This window comes from Myotis lucifugus, unplaced genomic scaffold, assembly GCF_000147115.1.
Source record: "Myotis lucifugus unplaced genomic scaffold, Myoluc2.0 scaffold_65, whole genome shotgun sequence".
Taxonomy (NCBI): domain Eukaryota; kingdom Metazoa; phylum Chordata; class Mammalia; order Chiroptera; family Vespertilionidae; genus Myotis; species Myotis lucifugus.
In genome coordinates, this window is record NW_005871113.1 from 2,154,113 (window position 1) to 2,181,189 (window position 27,077).

Genomic DNA, 27,077 nt, shown 5'->3' on the forward strand with positions numbered 1-27,077 from the left:
ATAGACCAGTTTTACAAAACAGAAACTATGCTTAGTAAACAAAATAGACAAAACAATACAGTACTAGGTCTAGAGAAATTAGTTTTTTATTTGCTGAGGGTTTTTGTGTGTGTGTGTGTCATTTGTTTGTTTGTTTATAGGCTAGACCATATAGATTAGAGTGATTGGTACACACAGATGTCTCCATAGGATCTAAAAATCTTTTCTATTTTCATTGCCCAAAAGTATCAAAGGCTCACTTATTAAACACTTCCATAGGGGAACGTCTAACCCAATAGTTTCAAAATTTGATTTAGCTCTGTATTTTCTTTTAATGGACACAGATCTGAGATCATTTTATGCACTTTGAAATTCTTCCTTTAATTCTCTAAAACACCTAAAAGTTAGTGATTTGCATTATGCAACACTTAAAGAAAATATGGAAGCTGGAACTAGAATTTCATTGTAAGCTTACATAAACATATTGAAGACAGGAAATGGATCTGATTAAAATGACTGTGCCACCAGGTAGGCATAATTTTCTATAAACCCTTTGGTTAATCCCTTTGCCAATTGGAGGAATTTGTGTTAAGAACTGGGGGAATTTCATTCTGTTCACAGTATCCCCAAAATGTTGACTTTATTAGTGTTTACGAGGGCATATCATTTAAATGTATATATTTTAAATTTCAAGTTACTATGAGCCTTTACTCAATGTGTTCTGCTGGAAAGTATTTTCACGACATTATAGTGTCAGCATAAGCAATGTTCAAACCTGTAGAGAATTTTTATAAGTTTACTTGAGCCAAACTCACAACAATTGCTGGGATTGAGAGTTAGCTCCAAACAGTGGTATGAGATCCATTGGTAGTAGATTAAGGGGGCAGGAGCAAGCTAATCAGGGGAACCTCTGAGATTGGATAAAGAGTAAATAAAAAAAAAAGAAGGAACTCTTGTCTTTTGCAACAGCTTGGATGGAACTGGAGAGCATTATGCTAAGTGAAATAAGCCAGTCAGAGAAAGATAAATACCACATGATCTCACTCATTTGTGGAATATAGAGAACAACATAGACTGATGAACAGGGTCAGATCCAAAGACAGAGAAACAACAATCAGACTATTAATCCCCAGAGGGAAAGTAGGGGAGGGTGGCGGTAAGGGGAAGAGATCAACCAAAGGACTTATATGCATGCATGTAAGCCAAACCAATGGACATGGACAACAGGGGGATGAGAGCATGGGGGTGGGGGGGGGAGGAGGGGAGTTAATGGGGGGGATGATGACACATTTGTAATTCCTTAACTAATAAAGAATTTAAAGATAAGAAAAAGAGTAAATGGAGAGACAGACACGTATTTCTTCTACATTGGTGAGTAGAGGACAATAAACATTTATAGCACATAGATGGTATGTGGGCAACAAGATAACAAATGAGGGTTCTGAGGTCTTGTGCTCTGGTGAGAAATTGTGTGCCGAGGAGTCTGGAAAAGGGGATCTCTCTGACATTCCAAAGGTATGTTATCTTAAATGTAGAAAGACAAAAGACAGTCCAATGAATATAAATACTGATCTTTGTTAAGGAAGCTATAGACCTAGGATGTGACTACCCACCATGACTAGCTTTTGGTTAGGAATGTTTATGTCAGACCATCCTACGTGGTTACTTTCCGTCAGTGAGTTTATGAAGCCTGCTGTGCTGACCTCCCCTGAGCTTGTCAGGTTTAGTATGTGGCTCCTTTCCCCCGCACAATAGTCGATCTTCTTCTTCCACTTTGGCACATTTGCATTTGTCATTGAAGTAAGAAAATATGTTAAATTCAGATTTAAAGTAATTCAGTGCTTAGAATGGGACCTGGCACACAGGAGGAGCTATAAGCCTGAGCTATTATCAGGATGCTCTGCAGCAACAGTGATCAGAACGTGATACATGGATACCCAGAGGTCCCCAAATCCTATCAGGAAGTTGCCAAGGCAAAACATTTTCATAACAAGACTAAGGTATTATGTGCCTATTATTTAGTTAAGCATTACTAGGAGTCATTGTGCTCCACTATTAGTACTGATTCTAATATTATAGTTATTAAATCCTTTACCACTATGCACTCTCAGTTTTAAAAAAGTCATTGTCACTTAAGTATGCCCTCTATGAAGTAGTGAAATCTAATAATTTTATTAAATTTCAACTCTTTTTTTTTATTTTTATTTATTTTTAAATTTCAACTCTTGAGTGCATGTATTTTTAATATTCTGTGTGATGAAATCTGATACATCCTGAAATATGACGATGTCTTAAGAAAAAGCACAACAGACTAATGATGGTTATTGAGACTTTACTTTTTAGCATTTATTTTCTCAAAATGAATGAAGTGAGCATGTCACTTCAAGGAAAATAGCTAACAATGTTTGTTGCCAATCATAACATTCAAAGTTAGAAATGAATATTAGAACTTTGACGATTTTTTCCTACTTTATTTCTGACCAGCTGCCAAATTGTATGTATGTCTCTGCTACTTAAAGTTGTTTCACTTTTGTCCTTTTCTTCCTCACCCACCCTGGCCCTCCTCTGGTGCTCATCACCTCATGCCTGGATTTCTGTAGCAGCTTCTTAGCTGATGTCTATACTTGTAGGCTCATTAAAAACCTGACTAAAGCAGTGATTCGATCTCCTGAGCACAAAACCCTCCAGGGGATCACCATTAACTACAAAATAAAGTTCCTCAGCCTAGCATTCAGGAACATTCAACACTATTATCTGTCCCCAGACTACGGATTCAGAACATTTTTGTCTACAGTTCATCATGAGCCGTTTATTTCAGGTAAGGAAGTTTTCCCGCTGTCGTGCATATGACATGCCTATTATTAAAACTGGAGCTTTACTTTTCTTACCCCCCACACACGAATGTCCCCTCCTTCTTCTAGTTACAGATCCCGTTCTCACTCCTTGTCTAAAGTTAGAGTCCCAACTTTTCTGTGCACTATATTTTTTTCTTTTCTTATAGCATTGGAAAATAAACGTATCAGTGAGTGTTATAATTAGAATGCTTCCTCTGTGCCTCAAATCCTAATGCTAGGTAATGTGGGAGACTTGGAGCAGAGAATAATGCACTATTTTTTCATTGTTGAGAGGCGTGTTCCTTCCTCTTGAATTTTTTGTAGTAGTCTGAGGAGGATAGGTTTTAGTTCTTCCTTGAATGTTTGGTAAAACTCCCCTGTGAAGCCGTCTGGTCCTGGGCTTTTGTTTGCTGGAAGCTTTTTGATGACTGCTTCAATTTCTTCCATAGTTATTGGCCTATTGAGATTTTTAGATTCTTCCTGATTGAGTGCTGGAATGTTGTATTTTTCTAGGAATTTGTCCATTTCCTCCAGGTTGTCTAGTTTGTTGGAGTAGAGCTGTCCATAGTATTTTTTAACAATCATTTGTATTTCTGTGGGGTCTGTTGTTATTTCGCCTCTATCATTTCTGATTTTGTTTATTTGGGTCCTCTCTCTTTGCTTCTTGGTGAGCCTGGCTAGAGGTTTGTCAATCTTGTTTATCCTTTCAAAGAACCAGCTCTTGGTTTCATTGATTTTCTGTATTGTTTTTTTGGTCTCTATGTCATTTATTTCTGCTCTAATCTTTATTATCTCCTTCCTTCTGCTCACTCTGGGGTTTTCTTGTTGCTCTCTTTCTAATTCTTTGAGTTGTAGAGTTAGATGATTTACTACCATTTTTTCTTGTTTTTTGAGATAGGCCTGTAGAGCTATAAACTTCCCTCTCAGGACTGCTTTCATTGTGTCCCATAGGTTTTGGATTGTTGTGTTTTCATTGTCATTAGTTTCCAGGATGTTTTTAATTTCTTCTTTGATCTCATTGGTAACCCAATCAATATTTAATAACATGCTATTCAGCTTCCAAATGTTTGAGTATTTTGGGTTGTTTTTATTGTAGTTTATTTCTAATATTATGCCCTTGTGGTCTGAGAAGATGCTTGGTATGATTTCAATCTTCTTGAATTTGGGGAGACTTTTCTTGTGACCCAATATGTGGTCTATTTTTGAATATGTCCCATGAGCACCTGAGTGGAATGTATATTCCGTGGCTTTGGGGTGAAGTGTTCTGAAGATGTCAATTAAGTCCATCTGATCTAGTGAGTCATTTAGGATTGCTGTTTCTTTGCTGATTGTTCGTCTAGAGGATTTATCCAGTGATGTCAGTGTGGTAAGCAGTAGGCTTTGGAGTTAGAAGACCAATTTCAAAATGCAGTTACGGTTAAAGGAATTTAGTCAGGTCATTTCAACATTTTAATTTGGTTTTTCTCATATATATATATATATATATATATATATATATATATATATATATATAATGGAAATGATCATAACATCCATCTTACAGGATCACTGTAGGATCAAATAAGAGAATGTCCCTTGAAAATGATAAATCTCCATAAGAATGTTTATTATTATTGTTATTATTATTGCTCTTGTTTCTTGTGTGTATGTATTTTTATACATCAATTAGGGGGACAAGCTTTTAGAAGGGAAGTGTTGAGTTGTTCTTCACTTTTGAATTTCTCCTTAGTAATTAGTCTTAATAAAAATCAGAATAAGACTAAATGTATAAGTAAATTTTACCAAAGGAGAAATTAGGAGGGCTATGGTAACTCACAAGTAAATTTTTATTTTGTTAAGAAAAATAATACAGGGAGAAGGTTAGCAGTGTGAAGATTAATGCAGCTTTTATTGAGTGATGAAAGTAATCTTACTACTAAAATCTTTGAACCACAAGAATTTTTAAAAAGATTCCAAAATAAATAATTTATAGCTGATCAAGGGAGAATGAGGTCAAAATTCTGCAGGGAAATAATGAACCAGAAAAGAGGAGACTTAGGTATGAGTCAACATGCAAAATTAATCTATAATAGAAAGTAAGTTTAGCTAAATTCTGGGCAGATAGCATACTTCTTGCACAAAATAACTTACTAAAGAGATTAAGGCTGAAGTCAGCTATATACTTAAGCCCCTAATATTCAATCAACTGAAGGTTTGGAAGCTTATATGAAAGATTGTGGTACTATAAGGAAACAAGTATAAAATTAATAAATTTTTAGTGCTTCTAAATTATAAGAAATGCTATTAAATTTCTAACAACAATATGCTGTCTTGAATTATCACATACTATAACTAAAATTAAATTCTTATGCCATGAGGAAGATCAAGGTATGAGTAGACTGGTAAGAAAAGGAGTTCAGTACCATATATGTGCATAAATGTGCAAATAGAGAAATAGAGCAAATGAGCCTGATAAAACATGAGGAAACCATAGTGTGCACCTAAGAGGCTAATGTCCTGCCTGTTTCCTTTTCACTGCCTTTCTCCAACTTTTCTACCTACACCTACTTGCCCCCTTTGTGCAGTGTTCAGGTCTGCTTTCGATTCTGGAACCAAATAAAAAAAAATATGTAATGAGCCCTAAGTTAATAGTTTGCTGGCTCAGCCTCAAGTAAGAGCTTTTACTAATCCCTCTCTGATTCTGAGTCTTAGCTAGTTCTCATCTTCTGCCTCTCTCTAAAAATCAATGGAAAAATATCCTTGGGTGAGGATTAACAAACAAACAACAGGCGATTGTGTTGGAACAGTGCTTCCGAAGCCACGTCCCAAACATTTCCAAGCCTGGCAAACCCAAAAATGCATTTAATGAGACTTTATTTATCTTTATTATTTATTTATTTATTATATTTTAATTTAATTTATTTTTATTTTTTTTCTAATGAGACTTTAAGTTCCGTCATTTATTTTCCTACTCAATAGCTCCTAAATTATTTTTCTTTCATATCTAGTTCTAGGGCCACAAGTCTAATTTGTCATAACTCCACAACTGGAAGACTGCGATAAACTCCTAACTGCTCTCTGTATAATGCAGCCTGTAGACAGTAGCCAGAGTAGAGAGAATAATTATCTCAAAGTTCATTTCCATTACAGCATATTAGATGTAATCTTATCAATCTTATCACTCAAAAACGTCAAGGGCTCTCCATTGCCTACTTAATCAAAAAAAGTTCACAGCAATCAGGAACTGTCCTTCGTGCACACGTATCTGGGAGTTGGACACCATCCCTGCTGTGATCCTGGGAAAAATGGATAGGACATGTGTGGTAGTGAGAAGAATCCAACGTTGTTTCTCAGCCTTGCCCGTCACAAGGAGAAGCACCTTGATGCTGCTCTTTATTGATTCTGAGCTGCACTTTAATCATCTCTAAAGCACAGATGATTTCACTGTCCACCACACTGACTTGCTATGAGAATGCACAGACATAATGTTAGTAAACACCTGGCATGTATTAGACACACTTATACCTTTTAACTACTATTATCTATATATATATAAAACCCTAATATGCAAATAGACCGAACAGTGGAACAACTGAACAACCAGTCGCTATGACGTGCGCTGACCACCAGGGGCATGCGTGGAACATGGTGGGTGTCGTACACAGTGGGATGGTGGAGCAGGTGAGTGGGGGCTCCAGACCAAGGCGGAACACCGGTCGCTGTCATCGGGGCGAGCTTCTGGTGGTTACTGAAAATTCTTTGCTCCCACGTGCTGCAGTCCCGCAGGGCACTTGCACCCACTGCAGGCACTGGAGCCGCTGCTCGCAACTGCTGCCGGTGCCCAGCGCTGGCCCAGATTGCTTGGCATCGTCAGCGGATGCAAGCGGCAGCTACTGGCCCTGATTGCCCCTGAGGGCTTCTCCATCTCCCCCTGCTCCTGAGGTGCGATCAAGGCAGCAGCTGCCACTCGCACCTGCTGATGGTGCCAGCCCCACTTGCACCCGCTGCTGGCACTGGCCCCGTCAGCACATGGGAGTGGCGGTGGTGGGAGCAGGGTTGCTGGCAGACAGGTGACTGGGGGCCACGGTGGGAGGGACTGGGCAGGAGCACAGAGGATGAGCCGAGACCCACCCATGTGCCCACCACAGTTCCTTACAAGGTGCATGAATTCGTGCACTGAGCCCCTAGTTTTATATATTTACTCTGTCTAAATTCGCAAAGCCATCTTTTACTCATTCTCTCATTCATTTATTTAGTCAAAAATCATATATGAGTACCTCCTTGTGTCAGAATGGGAGAGAGAAAGAGAGGAACATAGATGTGAGAGAGACACATCCATTGGTTGCCTCCTGCATGTGCCCTGACCAGGGCAGGGATGAACCTGCAACCCAGGTATGTGACCTTGACCAGGAATCGAACTCGTGGCCCTTCAGGCCCTAGGCCGACACTCTAACCATTGAAACACACTGGTCAGGCTGTTTTGTTTTGTTTTTTTTTAATTGCTTGGGTTGGGGCTAACTTTCTATTGTGGTGTCCTCCACAATTATCATTTGATAAAAGTCTTGTTCTGTTCACTTAATGCAATCAATTCAGTGTAGCACACCTTCAGAAATGGCTAAGAAACCTTGCTGGCATCTATCATCTAGTTGAGATATGTTGCAACCTCAAACATTCATTCTAGAACCTCAGTATGGGACATAGCAGCAATTCTGTTAATTATGCTCCAGAATTCATTGTGCCTTATCTTAAAAAGAAGTTCAATCAGAATTTGGGAAGTATGAGTTGGTAACACAAAGAAAAAACATGATCAGAAGACACAAAATATCATATTTGAAATACAGAGTAGTGGAGCTTTAGAAGTTGGGATACTGATTAGTCACAATGTATTTTGAGTTAATGAAGAGAAATTGTTGAAACCAATAGCCAGAGTTTAATAATTTTAAAAAGCAATAAGAGAAAAGGGCTTAAAAGGCTATGCAGAAGGAATTCATTCATTTGAAAATATTTATCAAATACCAATTATTAACATATTCAGGTATTATGTTAGTCATTAAACTGCAGAACACAAAAGAACACCCCCATCCTCCCAGAGCATACAGTCTAGAGCTAAAGGGATGTGGGCATTGCATAAATGTTTACAAGTTTTTAAATATGTAGAAATGCAAGTGAAATGGAAGGAAAAGGAGAGAAGCTTGAGTTTGAATAGAGGAAGAGGGGTGTCGACCTGGCAACATTTTTTAAGGAAAAAGTCATCTTTAAGTTGAAAATTGAAGGTTATATAGGTGTTAGCAAAGCAGAGGTGTTGGGAGAGGTATGGGAAAGGAAGGTAGCTAGATGTATGAGACATTATTGGACTTGAAAGAAGTCCATTTAGCTTTGGAGTAAAAAGAAACAGATGAAACTTACTTGAATCAGCATATTTTGACCCTATGTCAAAGAGAAAAGGTGGCATCCAAAGGAAGTGGGAGCCATTGAAGGAAAGTGACAAAAGATTTGTGTACTGAGGTGATCATGACCGTGTTGGCCAGTGTAGGAAGGGAAATGAGTGACAGTGGGGAATATGTATGTGTCTATCTGTATGTGCCTCATGGAAAACTTGCTCTAAATCTGGGAGGAAAGAAATGCTATTTGGTAGATTGTGTTAACTGAAGAAAGTGCAAGGGGAAGTTTAGGGTAACGATTAATCACAGTGTAATGCTGCCTGGTGAAGACTTTTCTTCTTGGTGGCAACAGTCACTGTGAGAATGCAGAGATTTGTGCTGCTGGGAGGTTTTAAGAGAGCGAGGGCTCTAAACCACGGTCCCCAGACTTTTAGATATCAAGGATCAGGAAATCACTTCCCTCTCCCCTTCAATAAACAGTAACCCAAGTAAAACTTTGAAGTGCCATTTTAACCCCACAATTTAACAAGGATACAATCTCACAATAAATGGTAACCCTTCTACTTCCTTTGAAATGACAATGAACATTTCTGTGCATATGATTTTCTAGATTGTTCACAAAGCTATCACATCTTGTCACATCCACAATGGCACAGAGACTGAATTTTGTAAACCTCAACTCCACCTGTTGCAGAGGCAGGATAAAAATCAGTGCTACCTTTACCTGTGAATAAGGTCATTTAAGATTGAAATGCAACATAATTCCACAGCCGTGCCTTTCAGGATAGACTAAAAGGAGGCTTAATCTCTTTTACTGAGAAAGCTGTATTAGTTTCTTATTCATTGGAGGAGGGCAAGTGTTTCCCAGAATATCCCTTTGCTTGATGGCTACTAATTTGTAAATATACCCCTAGAAGAAACAACACAATTCTAATGAGTCACCATACTTTCACATAAGGCTGTTGAAAGTAACCTCAGAATAGGAACAGAAATAGAAACCTATTTTGACTTCCCTGATTTGTGGTATTTTTCTAAGGGACATACAAATAAAGTAAAATAGCTGCATATATACTAATTAAGATTGAAGATGTTTAGAAAATAAAGGTCCAGTGAATATCTCTGAAAATATTTCATTTGACAGAAATTAAGTTTTTAGTTTTACACATAAGAAGGTGAAGAGCAGTAATAGGTGAGGATAAAATTTAGATGAGTAATGATTCTTTTTTCACTTTTTTCTTAATTATAGTATTGTATTTGGTGGAAGAGAGACTCGGTAACAGGCAAATGTCATTTTCATCTCTATGTAAAGTAGGCTTGTCAGGTTAGTCTTGATGTGGAGAAGACCAACATCCCTCCCACTAGCATAACAAGAAGAATTTTCCCAAAATGAACCGATGGGACTACTTCAAACTAAAAAACTTATGCACAGCAAAAAAAAAAAACAAAATGAAAGGACGACCTATAGAATGGTTGTAAGGCTCAATTGATTTATCTGTGAATGGGCAATGAGAAATGGCAATAGAAAAAGATACATAATTTAAGGTCAAATGTTTGATTTAAATCTGACTCTCATGTTCAATCTTGGGTAAATCAACTACTTTCTGAGAGTCTACAGTTTCCTCTCCTTCCAGTGGAATGATAACGATGTAGGCTGAGACCATGTCACCCCAGTTCATCCCAGAGGTTACATGCCGCTTCAGTGTATGACTCCCAAATATGGGCAAGACTTTCTTCCGTAAGCACTAATGTTTAACCATCTGAGGACTTAAAAGCAGAGAACACATTTTATAATCCCCAATCTCTTTTTTTGTCCTCCCAAATTATTTTTACAACTCAGGTGGCAAAACTGATTCCAAATAGGAATAAACCGATTTACTTAATCCGATGTAAATTAATGAGGTAAACAACAATTTGAAGTGTCAATTTTAAATCTTAATAAAACATTATTAAATACACACCGTGTGTAAGTCATTAGGTCCTTGATGCTAAGTTGAATCTCTGAATTGTTATCTTCCCCCAATGTGTGGGGTCTGGTTTATTCCTGTATTGACTTTTGTCAAATTGTTTCAAACCTCCTTTTCCATCTTGATAAGCCTCCTCCTCTATGAGGCACATCCTATCTTCTTAACACAGTCATCTTTGGTTTTCTCCCTCCACACATCACTCTTTCCAGTCTATCCTGCTGCCTTCCTGAATATCAGTTTAAAATCTCATTCCCCTGCTAAGATCAAGAAACCAACACCCACCTCCCAAAATAATCAACACCCACCAAATGCAAACAAAACAGTGCAACACACCACTACCATCTTCGATACCTGAAAAGTTTCTTATTTACTACAGGAAATGTCAAAATCCTTTCGTCTGTTATTCAAGAATTTTTAAAGTCTCACCCCCAACATACATTTCTAAACTTCCTTCCTCCTAGTCTCCCCAGAAACTTTCCTCTTTCCTCAGCTTTGCCTTTGCACTTCCTGCTGACCATTAAATTTCCTGCCTTTGCCTTTTTGCTGCTTAAAGTATGATAACTACCCACCAAATTCCATTCCTAATTTCATGGCCCAATTTAGAGTTTAGATTCAATTATCTTTCTGTCCTCCCCCTAGCACTTCCTGTTTGAGATGCTAATAATGGCTTTTGTGATACGCATCTTTCACAACTTTCTGTGCTTGTACTTGCTGTTTCTTCTGTTTGGAACATTCTTTCCACATTCAGTCTCATGGCTGGTTGCTCTGGACTGGCCTTTCTTGGACATGTTTTTTTGTTTGTTGTTGTTTTAAAGTCATTATCTTGTTTATCTTGTTCCTAGTCTCCCCTGTCCACTAGAATATAAGTTCCATGAAAACATTGGCCTTGTCTATTCCGTTTGCTCTCTCTGCAGTGCCTAACTATATGCTAGACCAGCGGTTCTCAACCTGTGGGTCGCGACCCCTTTGGGGGTCGAACGACCCTTTCACAGGGGTCGCCTAAGACCATCGGAAAACACATATGTAATTACGTATTGTTTTTGTGATTAATCACTATGCTTTAATTGTGTTCAATTTGTAACAATGAAATTGGGGGTCACCACAACATGGGGAACTGTATTAAAGGGTCGCGGCATTAGGAAGGTTGAGAACCACTGTGCTAGACGCATGGTAAATAGGCAAAACTTCTGGGGAATGGCTACATGGAGCCCTTGGTAAAGTTTAATTATGTTTTCAGATTTTCCCAAGAACCAATATTGGCACAGAAGCAGCAGACAAGCTTCTTATTTTGAAGAGATGAAGAGACTTGGCCAATGGGCCAGTAATAACTTGTGCTTACTGACTTTAACTTTTGCCTCCCCAAGTAAGTTACAAATATTTTAAAGGATCTCCCAGCCAAGGCATTTAAAAATTATTGTGACTGATTAATCAAATGAACAAATATTTTTTAGGTGATTGGATGCTAATTATTACAAGCATATTATATCCAAAGAATGCTGTGTAAGGGTTGATGAAATATTCCAAAACAAATGACCATATATAATTTAAATCATGCATTTATTTTAAATGTCAGAAAGGGTATTAAGGAAAATAGAAATATCTAGAAAACCAAATGAAAGGGAGATTGTTTTTCTAGAACTATTGTAGATAGCAAAAATAGTCAGACCCTCTTCCTCCTATTTTAGTGAGAAATCAAACTATTGTCTGATATTGCAGTGCTTCATTAACTGTAGCAAATTATGAGCAAGAATGGACATACAGATATTTAGGACATTAATTTTTTAATTCAATTCTTGGACCAGTCTGCTATTCTCAGGAAAGTAAAAATATCTCAGTAGGATACTAATTCAGAACTATTTAAATATATTATGTTAGCAATGTTTTCCTTAATGGTCCCATCTATATGAGTAAAACAGTTGGACCATTTTGCTAATTTTTGAATGAATTTTATTAGGGTGAATAATTTTGTTTTTGTTTTTTCTTAGCAACTTTTGGAATTTGTAGTTTTTTTAAAAAATATATTTTTATTGACTTCAGAGAGGAAGGGAGAGGGAGGAAGAGAGAGATAAAAACACCAATGATGAGAGAGAATCATCAATTGGCTGCCTCCTGCACGCCCACCATTGAGGAACAAGCCTGCAACCTGGGCATGTGTCCTGACCAGGAATCGAACCATGACCTCCTGGTTCATAGGTCAATGCTCAACTACTGAGCCATGTCAGTTGGGATGTAGTTTTGAATTATCTAAAATTTTAATTCACCCTAAAAAATAAATTTGGGGCAAACTGGGATTCAATGACATTAAATTCTAGTATGTGCCTTCTTTGCCATTTGGGTGAAGATTCAGAATGACTTTGTGCTTCCAATCAGAGAAAGATCACATATATATATATATATATATATATATATATATATATATATATATGTAATAAAAGCGTAATATGCTAATTAGACCAGGCATCCATCTGGATGTCTTTCTGTATAACCTTCTAGACGAAGACACAGTGGCGGGGCTGAGGCAGAGGCGGCCACTGCGGCGGTGAGGGCTGAGCCACTTGCATGAATTTCATGCATTGGGCCTCTAGTATACTAGTACACTAATATCTAAAAGCCAAGTGACTGAACGACTGAAACAACTGGTCGCTATGACGTGCACTGCGGCCGACCAACCTCCTGTGGCCCCTCCTTCTGGCTGGCCCCGATTGGCCCCAATGGGGGCAGGCCTGCCGGACACCACTTGTGCACGAATTCGTGCACCGGGCCTCTAATCTATATTATAAAAGGCCTGTGACCATAACGCTGTAACGCTGTAATGACCAAACAACTAGTCATCAGGAGGTGCATTGATGGGTCTCGCGGTGCTGCAGGTCTGGGGTCCTGCGGTGGTGTGGGCAGGTCTGGGGTCCCACGGCAGCGCAGTGGGTCTGAGTCTCACGCGATTTTGTGCGCTGGGCCTCTAGTATATACATAAAATGAAGAAATACATGTAGATTTTCAAAGAGAAATTGTTGGACTCGACAATGTATTTGAAAAATCAAATTAGAAAAAAAAAAGCAAAAGTACTTTTGAAGCTGCTTAGCCACGGATTTTATAAATATTATTATCTCAGTCTTATGAAAACCATCTAATGACATCAGAGCTCAGTTACTTGAGGAACTCTGAACATTCACTTAGCAGTAATCTTCCCACTCAGAATTACTTTCTAAAAAAGAATATGGGCTCAGCCTCTCTCATGTATATCAGTAGGTTTAAAGTCCAAGAATACAAGTATTTTTAAAGGCCTGTAAAGTGCCTGCAAGTTAGTTTCTGAGCTGTGTAATTGGGCTTGTGCCCATTCTGACAGAATTGCTGAAATTAGGCAGGCACTGGCTTTACCAAGTTTAGAGGGAGCTTGAAGAGTAGAAAACAACTTGCTGAATTATTGCCCCAAGTAGGTAAGATGAATCAGGACAACGTGGCTCTGTCAGATGTTTCTGAATATGGTTTGTCTGTAGTCAAAATATTCTACTGTGTATTGAGCCATGAATGGTTGACTGTATGACCTTTCCATGTGTACAATACACATTTGTAATTTGTGATGAAATCTGAAGGGATCCTGATTTAATTTTCACTTCTATTTTATCTGCAAAATAAAAAAATATTTTTAGGGTATAGTTGTATAAGTTAATAGGCAGTGGAGAAAACTTCATGGTATGAGTACAGCAGCGGAATGATCTGACTTGCATTGTAGGCAGATTTATTTGAGAATGAAGCATAGGGTGATTTTAAGAGGAAACAGAACTGCAGGAGGAAAGCCCTTATGATAGTATATGTAAGTAATGATAATGTATTAGTAATACATTAGTAATGTAATAGAGTATAACTGTATTTTCGCAATAAAATGAAAAGGGAAATGTAGATATAAAAAATCTAATTTTAGAAACCCAAAAATGAATGAAGGAATTGGGGTGGGTAGGAGGGGCAAGACAGTGACCATCATTGATGAGGAAGGGAGCAGTTGTAGGTTCCTAGCCGTGGTGCTTAGGGGTTTTTATTTTCTATCACTGGCTCCTGTGTGTTATAGTCAGGGACTTGGCTGACTTGGGACAAAGCTGAAAAGATAATCAAACAAAACTTGCTATAAGAGACAGTATAATATGCTGAGAAATTGTGGGCTTTGGAGTCAGGCAGACTTGTTTGAAAGCCTGCCTGTGTGTGCTCAGGTAATATTAGGATTCTAAATAAAGGTGATCATGCCTAATTTCATGAATATAGTGGTGGTGATACTGAAAATGTAGTGATAAAACAAAGTACTTAGCTCTCTATAAGAAGTAACAATATTACTAGTGCTTTATTCATTATAGTTCTCTTAATACTTTTTATTGGAAAATTGAGGATTGAAAAGTTTAATAGAGTAGTAATAATCTGCCTAACATTTTTCAATTAAAAAAGAAGAATTGAGAGAAAATTATTACTTCCACTTTTCAGGTCAAAATATTATTGCAACTGTATGGATATAGTAAATTTACACTGAAAGTACAAGTGATAATTACTAGCAGATACTTAGCTATTAAAATATAGTTCTTATTGTTTGTAGATACTTTGTCCCTAGATCTGTGCTTTCATCATGGCATCTAATATTTAAACTAATTGTAAATACATTTTAATTAGGGTTCATTTCACTCTTCTCTCTGAATAGCTTCATATTTCCAGGAATTTTATTAGTGTGTAGGGGGGTTGTAAAAATAACTCTCTCTTCTTTAGTAAAGGTGAAAATGACAGTGGCCAGGAGGAGAGTGCTATTCGAGGGTCAGGTTGAAGATATCTTTCAATCAATATCATGGATAACACATTCAATAAACATCGTTTGAGCTCCTAATGTGTTATGGACTTGTGGTTGAGGTTTGGGGGTCGGTGAGGGTTTACTAAAATGAAGAAGGCTAAGTCACCTGCCATCATGGAGCATAAAATATTTTTTTTTGTACAGCCAAGTATAATACAAATTGATCAATGTTCTAAAAAGTATTAAAGTGGAAGGATTATTTATACTGGAAAAAGGAGTGGGTAGAGAAATTTTCTACACAAGCTAGTAATTGAGCTAAGCCTTCCAGGATGAGTAGGACTAGTTCAGTGGAATTTAAGGGAAAGCTGTGCAAGGAGAATGGTCTCTGTGTTGAAGGAAAGATGAGAAGATGAGGGTCAATTAGCTGGATGCCAAAATAGTTCATAGGTGAGAATTACTTCAATTTTCTTTGATTCAAGGTGTCTTAACTAACTTGATTTTGCTAATGCATAAAGAGAAGAATGACTCATATTAATGGTATTCACAGACAGATAAATAGTAAGAACTTATTATTTTACCATAAAGAAACTTTTTTATGGACCATAGTACTCAAGCATAGCAGTGGATAAGAGGGATAGAAGCAAATTATTTAATTGGTGGCCATAGAGAATCTTCTCTGATTATGTCCATCCATAGTCCGGATTAGATTTCCCTATCAGCTCTCTTAGCACCCAAATAGAATGCTGATTAGCATGCTGGCTATTTTCATTGGATGTATGGATTTAACTATCAGTTGTATCTCATTATTCATGTCCAAGTTTATCAGAAATAAATCACTTTCATGTAGTTAGAGAGTACAGGATAGGCAAGGTCATAAAAAAGTGAATAGAAGCAACTGCATATAAAGTGAGAAAAATCAATCATGAAAACATAAGGTTCTTCTTTTCTGCTTTTTGAGCCAGTAGGTACTTCCTTGTTAGTTACTATGACCAGTTCTGAGGCTGTTCCTTTTGCTTACTTGTCCAGTGCTAAAATTAGCTTATTACTCTCAGTCTTAAATTATAAATTGTTAATTAACGGCAAACGGTATAAAAAAAACTCATTGGCGACAATGCAAAAGGTGGATTGGATTTAAATTAGAGGCTGCTACAATTGCTCTGTTCCAGTTGATTTTCAACTGTATTCCTCCTCCTAACTGATCTTCATTGATGGACAGACACAGGGAAGAGGGATCTTCAGACCTAATGGATCCTACCACTGGAGGCAGGCTATAAGAGCAGGGTCTCTCTTACCTAAGGTGGGGCAGAGGTTCTTGGAGCCAGAAGGCTAGTGCTGGAAATATTTTTTGAGAGGTGTGGGGGAGGATGGACAAAGTAAAGGCAGTAAATCTGAACTTGGGCTATCCATCTAGGGGTCTATGTGGACAATGAGATCATAGGCAGGGAGCCAATATGGTTGTGGGCATGGAGGCCACAGAACCACAGAATGGGGAAATGGGAGATGTTCGGCACCAGTTACATGAGAGGCATGCTTGCAGAAGCTTCTCTTCGCTACAAGCATGGAGACAAGTCAGCCTGACTTGGTAAGACCAGAAAGAGGCAAACATCATCCCATCAGTTTTAACTATCACCATAACATACTCTGAAATCTTCTTTAAAAGCATTTAATCAAACATTTTTCTTATCTTCAACATGTAACACACTATTGGACAACCTCTTCAAATACTGAGAGCTACAACCTTTTATCATCAAACCGATGGGAGCACGTGAGGCTGCTTTTCAAGGGAGTCTTTCTTTGTCAGTTTTAGGATGAATGTGCCCTGAAAACATCTTCTTTCACCAATTGTACCTGGAGAAAAAGGTGAAAAACAACAGTGTGCTCTCGGCTCCTCTCTTTAGCACATATCCGCTCTTAAGAAATTCAGGGACTTCTTTGGAAAGAGAAAGAGCTTGATTCCCATTAGACACTTCTGGCCTTTTTTTGCAGGACGGAGAGATTTATAACATCTCAGGTTGAATTTATGGTAGAAAACAAAAAAACAAAAAGGAGTTGAATCTTGGGCTCTAGAAGATGGAAAATCCAGAAAATTTAATGATGGGATCTGCAGAAATTATATTATTTGAAAATGTTACAAGAAAGCTAAAAGAATGCGCTCAGTATTAAAGGCAAAAATAGAAGATACTGGGTTTGAAAACAAGATATACTAAATTAATCTTTAAAGACACTAAACCATTCTTGTGAGATTTGGATAAATTTAAACAGTACACCTTCTTTGTTACAGTCATATCAGGTATTTGAACTTACATTGCAAAACGGTAGTTCAATCAGATTTGGTTCTCCCCTAACTCTTAACATATATGCATTATGGTCGCTGGTATGCCTTTAATCTTACAGTTACAAACAGTTATCAATTCAGGTGTTTTAAGTTTGGGGAGGAAATATTTGAACAAATTTGATTTTTAAAGTGTTCTTATAATGTACTCATTTTCTATTCTGGGTATTCAACGTTGCTTTTTTAAGAATTCAAAAATGCTCTAGGTTATTCATCTTTTCAATCTAGTTCTTACTTGTTTGGAAAAAAGAGGAAGCAGTAACTACTTAAGGACAAGGGGTACTTACACACACACACACACACACACACACACACACACGCCAGCCAGCCAGCCAGCATCCATGTAATTTAGGACCCGTTAACGCACACATTGTTTAAGTATGTGTTCTGACTTCAAACTCCTTGTTCTGGTAAGTCATCATTTACAGGAGGATGCCAGCATCTGCAGGAACAGTGCTTCCCCTCGCTTCCTCTTTCATTCCACCTTAAAACATCTGCGAAGACTAAAGGAAACCAGCCCACGTCTTAGCCCCTCCCACCAAGGATTAGACTTAAACTTCACTGTGGCCCCGGCTGAAAAAGGATCCTGACAGAAAGCTAGAGGCATAAAGGATCCCGAAGAAGCTCTTATAACTCTGGGAACTGTAAGCAAAATATTTACTCTACCTCCGCCCTGCTCCGCTCCCCTCTCCCACCCTCCTTAGCTTCTAGTTTGTATCTTAACTTGGAAGGAGGAAAGGACACGGGGAAATCTAGTCTTCACTGCGTTTTAAAAAGTCCGCCCCTCCTCTGCCTTTTGAAATGAGACAGATCAGGGAATCTTAATTATCTTCTGACAAATGCCAGTTTGATTTCCGGGGTCTAAATGCACCGTGGAGTCAAAAGATAAAGTATTCCTTCACTTACAGCAGCGAAAGAGCCAACCCAACATTCGAAAGGCAGCGAGGTGGCGCTTATTAGGGCTCCACGTGATGCCACCCCAGGGTCACAGATCCCCAATAACTTGAGCAGCGTGCATTTGACAGCCCTGATGCTCTTTAGTTACAGAATTTGGGGACTCATTTATGTTTTGATGAAGAAGTAGTCATTTTGGTTATTTATGCATTCCTGGGTATTTAATGTGTTGCAGTGTTATGCAGAAAAAAAAGACAATACTGAAAAATTAATTGTAAAACAGCTGGTATTCTGATTCGATTCGCCCTTTCTCTAACTTGGTGGACATGCCAGGAGAACAGAACTCCAAGCTAGACACTGGGAAAGATTTGACCGAATAACGATAACGTTAAGTTTCAAGTGTGAATATTATTTTAGTAATTTTGTTTTCGAAGCAGTAAAAATGGCATTGAATTTGAAATAATAGTGGCTTAACATAGCTAGGTCTCCTTCAGCTTATAATAATTTCAGTTTTAAAAATAATGATTTGTCACTTCAAAAACTAGAACAAGAAATGCTCTTCCTATTGGTTGATGATGTAAGCATTTATTCAACTGAGGCAGATAGAGAGGGCACACCATTTGGATCGATGTCTAAGTTATGATATTTGTGTGTTTAACCCTTTCAAGGACAATTTGTGTTTGGGTTTGTTTCTGTTTATTGCATAAATGTGAAAACGTAGCCCAAGATATTTGCAGGGGATAGTAGTGAAACTAACCCTGTTAAGAGTTTTAAAATTATATTCTAAAGGTCCCTACACTTTGCCAATTGAGTTTGATGCTGGGATTTAAAAAAAAACAACAACAACCACAGTTATTTGCTTCTTTCATTGAGCAGAGAAAGAGTTACATTTTAAATTAAGCAATAATTGTGAAATGCCTAGAGAAGTGTTTTATCTGCATTTGTTCACAGCAGCTTTACAAACTTCCTGTAGGGCAAGCACATTTTATGGGACTAAGAAATATATTCAATCATTTTCCTTTTCTTAATTAAACATAAGTGATCACTTTTGAAGTATTTTGCATGTATGTTTAATTAGGAAAAGGAAAACGATTGAATAGATTTCTTAGTACCTGAAGAAGTTCACAACATAGAGATAATTTGGCCTATTTTAACCCATCGGTATCGTTCTTGGTGTCACTGCTTAGAAAGCAGAGTCATGAAACCAAATTATTTGCATATTAAAAATAAGTTCCAAGAATAAAAAAGAGGAAGACAGAATTAGCTGTGGTTCCTTTTCCTCTCATAGGCCTTTCATTGACCATCAATTTTTCTTCCTCCTCTTGCTTGCAGACTTTATAGCTTTAGTTATTCTCAACTTTTTTTTTAAGTCACAGACCCTTTTACAAGTATTATGAAAGCTGTAGAGTAGACCCTTCCCCAGAATAAAGCTCGCATACTGTCCTCCAACATGCACCAATTTGGAAACAGCTTTAGGACGTTCATACTCCTCCCCCCCCCCCCCAAACAATTAATGTCACCTGGTGAAAGTGTTGTACTTCTTAGAACTTTGGAATTTCCTGACAGTATCAAATAATTACCAAATCATTTTATTTATAAGTAAAGAACTGGCTAATAATGACTATTGATTGCAGTGCTCACATTGTTCACTTATTCGTCAGTGTGCTGGAACTCTAAGCAGTTTGGTGTAATGGAAAATCGACTTGCCTGGAAACCAAGTGACCTAGATTCTAGACTTAGCCCCACTAATGACTAGTTGGGCAATATTAGAAAAATACTGTTATTTTTCTGTAACATCTGATACCTTTTGTTGCTGAATGCAGTAAGTAAAACATAGTAGGAAAACAAGACATAAGTCATTTTAAATTGGATTGTGGGTTGTCTAGGTTTGCTCTTTTATTCTAAAATTCCTAACCATATTTCCCAGCATGATTATGTTTTATATTTTCATTTATTCCAAAGATAATTCATGTTCACTGCTTAAATTTCATTCAGTATAGTAAATTGCAAAGAAGTACAGTGAAAAATTACCTATTACCCCCTAAAGGGATAACCATTTTCAAAATGTCATTCTTTCATTTATTCAATCAACAAGTATTTATTGAGTAACTAGCATGCATCAGCAGAGAGACAGGAATTCCTGTATGCACATCCGTTTATACTTCTAGGCATTTTCCTATACATGCACGCACATGTAGATATTATAAAATTGTGATCATACTTGCTAAAAGGTAAACTGAGGCATATTAAACATTTTAAGAGTTTTTGGAGCAAAAATCAGTTGAAATGAGGCAGTGAAAAATGGAAAGTAGTTAGGAAAGGGTCACCTGCAGGATCTAGGGTCAGAGACTTTTATAGAAAAAGTAGAAGCAAAGTAAGGAAATTATTGACTGGCTATAGCTTAAAGCTTAGTTGGCTGTTTGTGATTGGTTGTCCTTAGGTTTCAAATTTGTAACTTTGAGGCATTTACAGGTTTAAGATTTTGATTTGCTTATGTAGGCTGCCATGACAATGAAGTCGCCTCAGACTAATTGCCTCCTCATTTAATTAATTTAACACATCATTCATACTGTTTTCTAACATACTTCCTCTTCAATCATGGGATTTTTCTCTTAAAACATGAGTTTTTTGTATTCATGCGTTATTTTGTATTTATTTATATCTTAAACAAATATCATTGAGTTCCTACTATATGTTATACACTGTGTGAGCGATGCCAGGCTATACACATGAGCAAGAGTATGGATCTCACTATGATGTAATTTTAGTCTGTGGAAATGTACTGGCCAATTATAAGTTGTTAGATATTTAGGTAGGTTACAGATTTCTACTATTATAAGTAATGTTTCAGCTGGGACCTCTTATATAAATGTTTGTATACCTCTTTGCTTATTTCCTTTGTATAGATTCTTACAAGCGTATGTATGTTCCAGGTTCTAACAAAAGTTCTGCTATCTTACAGGTTGTGAGATAAGCCAATAATTGTTTTAGCAAAATGTTCTTTTCTCAACTGTAGAATAGAAATAATAATACTTGGTTATTTGGAGGATTCCTAAAAATATTTAGCAATATGTTATGGAATGCTAGTTATTATTTTTGGCATTTTGTTCTTAAGACAGATTGTATCCACTTATAAGTAGTATAAGAGGGTAGAATTTCCCTAAACCAACATTGTGTTATTACTCAAACACAACAAACAGCAAATTAAAATGTTAGATAATTGTTATACGAAAATGGCATTTTGTTTCAATTTGTATTTCTTCCAGAAATAAGGTTGAACAATTTTCAAAGTAGCTGGTATCTGATAAAGTGGGGGGGGGGGTCTTCTTCCCCACCAGGTGCTGCTGGGGGTGGACTTCTTATGATATCCCAAGAAAAATAATTTTCTGAGACTTACACAGGAGAATCAGTAACTTTTATTCACATGGAGTTAAATCCCTTTGCATTTCCAAAGTCCCATTTCCCTTAGTCCAGTAGAAGAAGTGTAGCTGGCTTTCAGTAGAGCTAAAATCAAAGCCAGTGTCACGGGTTTTCCATGTTGGAGCCAGGTCCAGTATGTCATCAGGCTAGTTGCAGTCCATTAGTCCATTGGGTGTGGGGGTCCTCATAGCCGTGGGCCACATGGTAGAATGCCAGGAAGCCAAGAATGAGCCATGAGCCAAGTGTGCCAAGAGGAACCAAGACAGTGAACTTCTTTGTTCAGGGGATTATATATCCCAAATTTCCTCGAATTTACAGTGGACACGCCCATTCTGGCCAATGACCTCTGTTCCCAGGGGTAACTGACAGTTCACACCTTCCCTTGTCATCCCTACTTTACTGGGCACATGTCTATCTTCCCTTTGTCCAGCCCCTTTCCCCCAATGTTTTGCAGGGAATATGCCTATAATGTCTGGCCTTCTCTTTGCTCCTTTCCTATTATTAATAATTAGCTAATTACATTGATATCAGAGCCACTTAGATGTCTATGTTTATGAATTGCCTCTTTCGATGTGAGTTTTAAATATTTTCTTCAGTTTTAATTTCTAATTCAATAAATATCAATAGACATAGCTCACATAATCAAAGGCCCTTTGGAGTCCTCCATTTTGAGGAGTGTTAGAGGTCAAAATTAAAGCTAAATTTTGAACTAGAAATAGAAATTCTGGAAACATTGCTTTTCTCAGTTTTGGAGGATTGACCTTATCGTTTCCTAAAGCCCTTTCTTTAAAAATGAGTGAGATGCATTGAAAAATGAAAGCAAGTCATATGTATTCTCATAGACTGTCATATTCTACAAAATTAGGGAAATTAAAGAGGGTTTCGAAAATCCTTGTAGAATGTCCCACATCTCTGGGAACATCCAGACTTGCTTAATGCAGATAAGGACTAAGGGTTACATGATGATTCCTTGTAAAGGTTTCATTAAAAAAGTAGTATCCATGTTTGTCATGATCCAACTTAAAATGAATTTAATTGTAGTCAACTCTTCATCTTCTACTCTGATAATTTGGGCAGTGACAGTTGGGCGAACCAAAAAGTTGGTTCTTGTGTTTTTTTCAAAGGAGATAGTAAGTAGAGCAGATATTTTTTAAGTTCTGGTATTTTGGTACCATCACCTGCCTGAGAAAAAGAGATGTACCAAATATTTGCTGCTCTTGCTATGTGATTCTGGTTTTTGATTCTCTCTGATTCTTAGTCCACCCTTACAACATTCTTTGAAAATATAGTTTATCACTCCTTTATACACATATGAAATAAGCTTAAATAATTGACTGTTCACCAGAAGTAGGTTTATAGGTCATACTACTAGTCCAATCACTTATTTAATGAATTCAAATGACTAGAGAAACTCAACAAATACCTGTAAGTGATCCTTATAAGGGTTAAAGATGATGGGCTGATAGGTTCTTAGCACAAGCAGTTATAAATAAATCAGCTTATCCCCTTTCCTTAAACTTTCTCCTCATTTGATTGTTTTGGAGTCTGCAGGGAAATTTGGGTATTTTAGGTAACAGTATGTTTTGAATTAGGATACAAATATGTAATTTGTTTGTAATATGTGTAATTTCAGTATTCAATAGTATAGAAAACTCGTATATTTATAATACTCAGCTTATACATGCTTAGTTTTTCATTTTGCTATTACCTAATTTACAATATGTTCTCTGATTATGTAGTTTGGAAAAAAAATATCACAGGGCCAATATTTTTCATTTGCACAGCATTTATGGCTTATGAAGAGATTGCTTGAGAACTTCATTCCCAAAATAACTTAGTAAGTTAGTCGAGCAGGTAGTTACATTTTACATATCTGAAAAGAGAACTATGGAAACATCAAATGGCTTACTTAATGTCTAATCATGATTTCCATTTTGATGCATTGTGTATGCTTCAGTTAATTAACTGATTAATTGGTTTGTATTTTCAATTTTGATGCCTGTTATTTTTAAGGCCACCAACCTCTTCCTATTTGTGTTAATATCAGAAAAATTATTGGGGAAGGAAGATCCAGATGGTACAAGTTTCCATATTAACTCACTTATTCTTCTCTTTTAACTGGATTACTGATTGACCTAATAGAGGAAGTTGCACAGACATTTAAGAATGATTGAGAAAGTAGTGTATGATCTACAATTTTGTATTTTAGAACTATTTAGCACTTTATATAGCGATATGCCACTTTAAGAAGATAAAGTAGCCTGGCCGGTGTGGCTCAGTGGTTGAGCATCAATCTATGAACCAGGAGGTCACCTATGAATCAGGAGGTCATGGTTTGAACGAGGAGGTCATGGTTCGATTCTCCATCAGGGCACATATGCCCAGGTTGTGGGCTCGATCCCCTATAGGGGGTGTGCAGAAGGCAACCAATTGATGATCCTCATCATTGATATTGCTCTCTTCCCCTCTCCCTTCCTCTTTGAAATCAATTAAAATATATTGTAAAAAAAGATAAAGTATGCAACATTTTATCTAAAAATACAAAACAGACATATTATGAGTTATATATGAAGTGCTAATTTTACTAGAGGCTTTATTTCCAGTTTGGATTAGAGCATTCTCTTAGAATATTCTAAGTATAACCTGAAGAGCCTATGACTCTTTTTGGCTCTTTTTATTAACCCTGGAAGTTGGCATAAAGCATTTGTATAAAAGTGATTGGTCTGATCTTGGATTAATCAGTTATAGAAAAAAATTATTCTACCTTTCTGAACAATTCAGTAGCTTCTGGTAAACTAGACATTCCTTTTCAGGATTAAAACTTACATTAGTTGTAAAATTGTTTATTATACATATGTGTAACTTCATAATAAATAATACATAGAAGATCAAGTTTGAGTGCTAGATGCAACTGAGCCACTGGAAACATTAGGTCAGCAAATGGCTTCTGAGTTTCAGTCAGTAAACTGACAAACTTCCTCTTTGCCCCATACTTGAATATCCACAGCTTTAACAAGATAAGCAAGTTGAGTTCAGTCTGTAGGCAATGAGCTGGGATGTGGGGCCCCTTGTGGAAGGAGGTATTCTTGCTGAATTCTTGGGTCTGTAATTGTAGAAGAGACATTGTCCTCCTGGGATAGTCTGAGGGCAGATAAATGGTGTCTTCAGCTTCTCTTCAGGCTCTCATTTTTCAATTTATTAAAAAAAAAGGGTAATCTATTTTGTTGGTTTTTTACATGCAGTGTTTCATATAATATTATGAAAGTATTGAGAAAAATAATTTAGAGCAATTGTGTAAGAATTTATAGAAAAGCAAGTCGGGGGGAAGTGCCTAAAGATATATGCAGTTATGAGGACATTCTGCCAGCATCTATGATTAAGATTTCATAATAGCCATCAGTCCCTTGTGATATCTACCACAAACCTCAAACAGGTATCAACTTTCTTCCTATTCAACTGTCATGAAGAACAGGCACAGGAATTTAAAATTGATTGAGGTCATGAATTTATATCTCAAAGACAACACCTAAGGCATTTCCATAGTTCATGGCACAGTCTTCTAAGTCACTACTTTTAATACACAATGGTAATTTATGTGCAGATAATTATTTAAAGTATTGTCATAGCCTTGATTCTTAGGAGAAGATGTTACTAGCATGTATTTTAGGAAGATTTCTCATAGCAAACATTCTAAATTAAAGAGATTTCTTGGTTAATGAAAGACTTAATTATAAAATAGTAAGATGTTTATCTCTAGTCTGGGCACTTAATTTTTTGAGACTCATTTAGAATTCATTGAAATTCTTAGTATTTAAATTATATTTTAGATTGACAAATTAACTTGGTTGACTAATACCTTATGAACTATTGTCACAATGAAAATAACTCTCATAAAAATTACAATATTCTGTGAGGAAAATAATTTCTAAATACTATTTTACTTATATGTATAGTATAGCTAGGATAATAGTAAGAGAAATTTATCTTTTTAATACTTAAAAAAAAGAAGAAATTTAGATAGCCTGTTCTCTTTTTCACTTAAGAATTATTTTACCTTTTGGGTGAAAAAATGTAGATGCTAATATCAACCAGGAATTATTGATCACTGGGCTTTGTGCATTTATTCCTTCACCAATTCAGTAAGTTTTAATGAACACTAAGCACATGCTAGGCATTGTGTTACAGTTAGGGCATACCTGGGTGAATAAAGCAAGTACAGTGATTAATTCCCTCTTGGAGGAGAGAGACAGTAATTAAGAAAACAATAAACAGATAATAAAGGAAGCAAATGGACTTCAATAGTAGAAAATAACTGGAAAGGTGAAGAATGGGAAGGTTTCACTGAGAGGTAAAAGTTAAGCCAAGATGTGAGGGATGAGAAGCCATGCGTGAGAGGTGAAGGGAGTGAGAACAGGTGTGGCTCAAGGCGGGGGCTCCAGGCAGAGGACAGCATTTGCAAATAAACCTGCAAAGAAGTGACCAAGAAATCAGATGGAAAACTAGGGATTGGAAGAGAAGGATGGAAAGTGGTTCCAGAGAAGCAGAGGGTAGAAAAGTGACGGCTACATTTGAAAACTTGGAGGTCATTCGAGATCTGGATTAAGAACAGCTTCAGTGGACAGAATAGGATGAGAAGGAAGTGGAAGTGAGATGGTAAGTGGATGGGAAGTGAGGGCTGGAGGATATTGGATACAGTTTGAGCAAATGGCCCTTCCCAGATATCTGTCAGTGAAACAGCATAAAAATGGAGACATGGAGGGCAAAGGAATATGGAGTAGAGGGAGACTAACAGGTTTGCTGATCAGATTATGCAGTAAAAACTAAAGTTTGATGATTCAGGAAAAAAAAAAAGGCATGGATATCAGAGTGAAGTACTTGAGGAGGAGAGAGGGATTTTTCAGGCAGAGAGACAACGTGTGGGGCCAGGTCTGTATCAGGAGGAGGAACTGCCTACGTTGTATACATGTAGAGGAGTTTGCAGATCTGGTGGTGGGAAGATGAGAAACTTCCCTCTGGTGCCTTCTGTTTTCTCAGAGAAGGGAGATGAGGTCATCAGCTAAAAGTGGGTTGGAGGGGGTTAGAGTGAGAGACTTGGCAGTGGTTCTCAACCTTCTGGCCCTTTAAGTACAGTTCCTCATATTGTGACCCCCAACCATAAAATTATTTTCGTGGCTACTTCATAACTGTAATGTTGCTACTGTTATGAATCGTAATGTAAATATCTGATATGCAGGATGGTCTTAGGCGACCCCTGTGAAAGGGCTGTTCGACTGCCAAAGGGGTCGTGACCCACAGGTTGAGAACCGCTGCTTTAGGGGAAGAAGAAAGTCATTTTCTAGAGTGGGAATGCAAGTTCACTAGAAAAAGTTGGAATGATGCTGGGTAGTGTTGAGAGCCTCTGAGTTTAGAGAATGTGAATCTAAAAATGCCAGGTTATGTGGCTTTTCTCCAGTTGTGTTAAAATGCTAGGAGCAAACCCAGATAAGCTAGCATGGCTGAGTTCTTCTAGAGTGGGAGGTTGGAAGGAAAAGA

General features: G+C 37.3%; 1 protein-coding gene across 1 annotated transcript in view; it reads left to right on the forward strand.

Annotated features, from left to right (window-relative positions):
* The first annotated feature begins 17,749 nt into the window (after positions 1–17,749).
* The window catches only part of PLA2G4A (phospholipase A2 group IVA), a 136,977-nt gene continuing 127,649 nt past the window's right edge, over positions 17,750–27,077 (forward strand). The window contains exon 1 of the mRNA XM_006089871.3: positions 17,750–17,875. The gene's annotated coding sequence lies outside the window, so the exon portion shown is untranslated. The remainder of the gene's footprint in view (positions 17,876–27,077) is intronic.